Genomic DNA, 7,301 nt, shown 5'->3' on the forward strand with positions numbered 1-7,301 from the left:
CCCTAGAAATGCTAGAGCATTTGTTTTGACTGCAGACGAAGCCAAGATGATCCCAGACGTCATTGCTGGTACGTTTTTAGTTAATGATATTTTTGCTAAAGTATTATTTGACTCTGGTGCAAACCAAAGTTTTATTAATACTTCGTTTTGCAAACTCCTAAATCAATCATTAACTAAACTACCACAAGAATGTCTAGTGGAAACCGCAAATGGAGAAACTGTTAAGATTTCTGAAATCTTGCAGGGAGCAAGAATAGAAATTTTTAATCAAAAATTTATTGCAAACCTATCCCAATGAATCTGGCTGGATTTGATGTTGTGTTAGGAATGGATTGGTTAATAGCCAATAAAGCCAGTATTTTATGTGATCAAAAGACAATTCAGTTAAAATCACCAAGAGGTGAAAAGATCTCAATTAAAGGAGATAAACCTTTTAGATCCACTAAATTCATCTCTGTGATGAAAACTACAAGTTGCATAAGAAAAGGATCTATAGTGTATTTGATTTCAATAATCACTAACCCTAAAGGAAAAGAATTAAAAGACATTCCAGTAGTATCCCAATTTTCAGATATTTTTCCAGAAGAATTGCCAGGATTACCACCAGACAGGGAAGTCGAATTCAGAATCCATCTGCTACCAGGAACAGCACCAATTGCTAAAGCACCTTACCGTTTAGCACCCGCTGAAATGCAAGAACTGAAGAAACAATTAGACGAATTATTGGAAAAAGGATTTATACAGCCAAGTTCATCACCATGGGGAGCACCAATATTATTTGTCAAAAAGAAGGACGGATCGATGCGTATGTGCATTGACTACCGTGAATTGAACAAAGTCACGATTAAGAATCGGTACCCATTACCGAGGATCGATGATTTATTTGATCAACTTCAAGGAGCTCGATTTTTCTCTAAAATCGATTTAAGATCAGGATATCATCAATTAAAGGTACAGGAAGAGGATATTCCTAAAACCGCATTCAGAACAAGGTATGGTCACTATGAATTTACTGTCATGCCATTTGGTTTAACCAATGCCCCAGCCGCATTTATGGACATGATGAACCGAATATGTAAGCCATATTTGGATAAATTCATAATTGTCTTCATAGATGATATTCTCATTTACTCTAAAAGTAAAGAAGAGCATGCAAAGCACTTGCACTTACTTTTAAGTTTGTTAAGAAAAGAAAAGCTTTATGCTAAGTTTTCAAAATGCGAGTTTTGGTTAGAACAGGTGCAATTTCTCGAACATTTAGTGAATCATGAAGGAATTCATGTAGATCCAACAAAGATCGAAGCAATTACTAAATGGAAAACCCCTGAGTCACCAACTGAGGTTAGAAGTTTCTTAGGATTGGCCGGTTATTATAGAAGATTTATTCGAGATTTTTCTAGAATAGCTATTCCTTTAACTAAGTTAACCTGTAAATCTGTTAAGTTTGAATGGGGACCAAAACAAGAAGAAGCCTTTAGAATCCTTAAGCAAAGATTAACCCATACACCCATACTAGCATTACCAGAAGGAACTGAAGACTTTGTAGTCTTTTGTGACGCTTCTAAGTTAGGTTATGGATGCGTATTAATGCAACATCAAAAGGTTATAGCTTATGCATCTAGACAACTTAAGAGTCATGAAGGAAATTATTCAACCCATGATTTGGAATTAGGAGCCATAATTTTTGCCCTTAAGATTTGGAGACATTATCTTTATGGTAGTAAGTTTACCATATTCACTGATCATAAAAGTTTAAGATATGTTTTCGGGCAAAAAGAGTTGAATATGAGACAAAGACGTTGGATGGAATTGCTTAGTGATTATGACTGCGATATTCAGTATCATGCAGGAAAAGCCAATGTGGTGGCTGACGCTTTAAGTCGAAAATATTATGAAAAGCCAAAAAGGGTACGTTCTCTTAAATTAAATCTGCAAGTAGATTTAAACGAACAGATTAGAAAAGCACAAGAATCAGTAATCAAGGAAGATACTGAAAAATTAAAGGGAATGATTAAGGAATTAGAACAAGGAACGGATGGAATTTGGAGATTCCATAAAAAGAGAACCTGGATACCTAAGTTAGGAAACTTACGTCACCGTATATTAGAAGAAGCTCATAAATCTAAATACACGATGCATCCAGGAAGTAATAAAATGTACCAGGATTTAAGAAAAAATTTCTGGTGGATAGGAATGAAAAAGGATATAGCAGCTTATGTTTCTAAATGTTTAACTTGCTCACAAGTTAAAGCTGAACACCAGAAACCCTCAGGTTTGTTACAACAATTAGAAATACCAGTTTGGAAATGGGAATTGATAACAATGGATTTTGTTACCAAATTGCCTAAAACAAGGAAAGGAAATGATACAATCTGGGTGATTGTAGATAGGTTAACCAAGTCAGCTCATTTCTTACCAATGAAGGAAACCTTTAGTATGGAACAATTAGCTAAATTCTATGTAAATGAAATCGTTTCTTTACATGGCATTCCTTTATCAATTGTTTCTGATAGAGATAGCCGTTTTACTTCTCATTTTTGGTCAAGTTTTCAAAAAGCAATGGGAACCAAGCTAAACCTAAGCACCGCTTATCATCCTCAAACGGACGGACAAAGCGAAAGAACAATTCAGACGATGGAGGACATGCTTAGAGCTTGTGTAATTGATTTCGGAGGTAATTGGGATGAACACTTACCTTTGATAGAATTTTCTTATAATAACAGTTATCACACAAGTATCAATGCTGCACCATTCGAAGCACTTTATGGACGAAAGTGCAGAACCCCAGTCTGTTGGGCAGAAATTGGAGAAAAGCAACTATCTGGACCCGAGATAGTACAAGAAACAACCGATAAAATTATTCAAGTCAAGGAACGACTGAAAGCAACACGTGATCGACAGAAGAGTTATGCTAATAACAGACGCATACCCTTAGAATTTCAAGAAGGAGATAAAGTATTATTGAAAGTTTCACCCTGGAAAGGAGTGGTAAGATTCATCAAAAGAGGAAAGCTAAGTCCCATGTATATTGGACCTCTTGAAATTATCAGAAGAATAGGACCTGTAGCTTATCAGCTACGACTGCCAGAGGAAATGGCAGGAATACATGATGTGTTTCATGTATCCAATCTTAAAAAGTGTTTAGCTGACGAATCACTCATAGTACCTCTCAAAGATATAGAGATAAATGAGCAACTCAAGTTTGTGGAGAGGCCTCTACAAATTGAAGATAGGAAAATTAAGAATCTCAAACATAAAAGACTAGTTCTGGTCAAAGTGAAATGGGATTCCAAAAGAGGACCCGAGTACACGTGGGAACTTGAATCGGAAATGAAAAAGAAAATATCCACACTTGTTCCAGTAGATCTCGAGGACGAGCTCTAAAACAAGGTGGGGAGAATATAACAACCTTCGGTAAAACCGACACCTATCATACTAATTCCGACACCCTAATATATTTTTAAATATATCAATATGTCATTATATGTACCCCGTATGTGAAAACCGAGCCCCGAAAATAGATTATACTATATAAAATAAATAAAAACAAAAATTGTTAAGCTGAGGCGGGCCGCGTAGGGCCTCACCTCAAGTTCATGCGGGCCGCGCGAATAGGAAAACCTGATATCGTCAAAACCATAAGCCCAAGCGGGCCGCGTAGATGTTTGGTTTAGTTGATGCGGGCCGCGAGTGCCCAGAATTGTGGCACAGCCCGGTGCGGCCACGTGTCCAACGCGTGTCGAACCTAGTATGTGATCGGACCAAGCTACGCATTGACCAGAGGTCAACGCGGGCCGCGTAGACCCGGCCCAAACCCCACGTGGGCCGCGAGGAAGTCCAATTACAGCCCTATAAAAGGAGGCAACGGGCCTTCAGTCCGTTTCGCTCAAATTTCTTTCTGTCTCTCTAACTTTTAAATAGTGGGCATTATACCCGAGTCCAATACCCCCTAAATTAGCGAGGTTCTGCTCTTTGTAAGTATTATAACCCCTGGATACGTATTAGGTACTCTGCCCGATTGATCTAGGGTTCCGTAACGGCTGTCGTGGTTCTGCCCGACGTAGTCGTTGGAATGCCGTCTCGGGGAGGGTATTACTAATGTTAAAATGGGTTATTATACTAACACACGTGCATTTGTGTAAATTATAGATATTCACCAGGAAATCGTAAAGGAAAACCCTAAAATAGCAATGTGAGTAATCTCCTTTTTGTAAACAGTTTTTACAAAACCTTAACCTTTTTACAATGCAATTTAGCAGTGATTGAGTCTTTGTAATTCTACAATTACTGCCGGTATGTTGGGGTTTTGTATACAAAATGTGAGTAACGTTACCATTGGACGAAGAGTTAGCCAATGGGTAATATGACCCTCAGTCAGACTTGACACTACTGAATGAGTAATTGGGTAGATATAAACATTGTAATCGCCCTCAATACTGTTTAAGTTAAATTAATAATTCTTGATTAAACTGAGATTCATTCACCAGTATTTTCTACTGACAAAACCTTTTTAAAACGCGTTTCAGGTAACAAAATGTGAAAGCCAAACTAGAAGCCAGCTGGACAGCACTGAAGGCTTGGAAAAGTGGCTATAAAAGTTACCTAAATAAAAGAAAGCGTTTATTTCAATAAAGTGGGATTTATCCCTGTAATTCAGTGTGTAATAAAAACTTGGGTTTCACCCATGTGTTTGATATTATAAAATAAGGTGGTTTACTCTGATTTAAACATTTCCTAACTACGGTCCTGATGAAATTTCCGCTGCCAAATAAATTAATAACGTGATACCACCGCAACTGGCTCACGGCCGCCCGTTCCCGGGAAAAAGGGATCGGGGGTTGTGACAGGAGGTGGTATCAGAGCTATGCCACTGATTCAGCCACAGAAGTGTTCTGCTGACATCAAAATTCAAAGTGTTAGGAAATAAACTATGGAAATACATGTATAATTGTATTTCTTGCTATGTGTTATCTGACTATTTGTTAGTTTACAGTATGAGTGACCAAGGACCTTCTGACGCCTATCGTCAACTGTCTGGTTCGCCTAGGAGCGAAGGCACCTCCTCTTCTCAGCCTGCCCTCTCAGGGTATTCTGCTGACACAGAAGAAGGGATCTTTGTGTTTAAGGCTCAGTCTGAAGAGCCATTTCCTCAGAAAAAGAGGGGATGGTTCAGTAGGGGAGCGCACGAGCGTAGGAAAAGAATGAAAAAGTTGCAGGAACAGCGAGTGTTAGCCGCAGCAAAAAGAGAAACTGATGCTTATAATCAGGATATGCTCAATAGGGGTATCGCTAATATCCATATTTTAGCAACCACTGCTGCCGACCCAAACCTGGAACAAATGCTAGCACCACAACCACAAAATCCTGACCAACCCATGGAAGTAGAAGACCAGATAGAAATGCTTGATTACAACCCGGAGGAGATACCTAGGGTACCTGCACCTGATCCTCTAGACCCAAACAATTACGACCCCTGGTGGGACGATGTTAGGGACTACGTGCAACAAAACCCAATACAGGAAAATGTGCCAATGCCCAACTTAGGAGCTTACCCAGGGTTAGATCCTCAAGATCCCTACAATAATAACGATGCATACATTAGGGAAATCTTAGAAAACCCATACCCTTACCAGGCCCCGTACCAGGAACCCGCACCACAGATTCCAAACCCAGTCCTAGAACCTGCACCCCCAATGAGTGCAGATAATGTCCAAGAACTTAGGACTTTTGGGGAGGAAATTTTAGAAAGCAGTGAGAGAATGCGACAGGTGGGAGAGCGTCTTGTCTGGAAGTACGACGAGCGCAATATGGATTTCTGGATGAATCCATATCAGTAAATGTGATGACAGGACGGTAGTAATAATAATATAATATAATAATATATGTGTGTATGTGTTAGAAAAAAAAAAACTACGGATGCATACTATTAGTATTGTAGCTTTACATTTCAGTCGGTACTGTAATTTTTATTTCTGTACTGGTGTGTATTGATGCATACTATATAAAAAGAGTAAAAGTCGCAATGCTCGACGTTTTTGGTTAAAAAGTGCGTGTCATGTGATTGGCTATATACAAATATTATTTGTAATATTAATATTTGGTAAATGTCTAAAATTCAGATGGCCGACGCGGGAAATCAAGCGAATCTGAATAACGATAACCAGAGTAACATTAACGTGGTTAATGAGAATCCGGACAATAATAACAACGGAAACCAAATGAATAATAGTGCCGTTCAGCATATTGTGGCACAGGGAATTATAGATGCGATGCCATTTATTATTCAAACAGTTCAAGAAGCGAATAATAAAATGAACCCGAAAACAGCGTGAACAATGGACCCATACTTCAAGCGCCCGTTCCCAAAAGAAGAAGAACCATGCCACATGGTTGTTCTTACAAAGAATTCTGGTCCTGCAAACCAATAGAATTCTCGGACAATGAAGGACCCATTGCAGCTTTACGCTGGATAGAGAAAACTGAGGCAGTTCTGAAAATAAGCAAGTGTGCTGAAGAAGATAAAATAATGTTTGCTTCAAATCTGTTTAAAAATGCAGCCTTAGAATGGTGGAACACTATCCTCCAATCCAGAGGAAGTGATAGGGTTTATAATATGGAATGGGAAGAATTCAAGAATATGGTAGAAAGGAAATTCTGCCCTCCCAATGAAAAAGAACAGATAGCAAATAAGTTCCTAAATCTTAGAATGACCGGGGTAGACAGTAAAGGTTACACTACCACATTCTTTGAATATGCTAGGATTGTACCAACCCTTGCATCACCTGAACCAGTGTTAATCTCCCGATATATCTGGGGATTAATTGGAGAAATTAGGCATGTAGTCAAGGCAGCTAGACCTCAAACCATAGAAGAAGCTGTAGAACTAGCCAATACCTTGACAGACGAACTAATCCGTACTAGGGAAGAAGATCAGAGGAAAAACTTATCCCAAAGACTTACCCAAGAATTCCGTTCTAAGAATTTCAACCGTAGAAATGTAGGTTCTACATCTGCACCTTATTGCAAGTATTGCAAAAGGAAGCATTCTGGAAAATGCTCCATATACTGCAATTTCTGCAAAATCTCAGGTCACAAGGAAGAAGATTGCAGGAAGAAAGCCAATAGCAGGGTATGCTTCAACTGTGGGGAACCAGGTCATATCAAGACAAACTGCCCAAAATTGACCCCAACTGCAAATAACAAGAACCCTAGAAATGCTAGAGCATTTGTTTTGACTGCAGACGAAGCCAAGATGATCCCAGACGTCATTGCTGGTACGTTTTTAGTTAATGATATTTTTG

This window comes from Helianthus annuus, chromosome 11 (assembly GCF_002127325.2).
Source record: "Helianthus annuus cultivar XRQ/B chromosome 11, HanXRQr2.0-SUNRISE, whole genome shotgun sequence".
NCBI classification, from domain to species: Eukaryota; Viridiplantae; Streptophyta; class Magnoliopsida; order Asterales; family Asteraceae; genus Helianthus; species Helianthus annuus.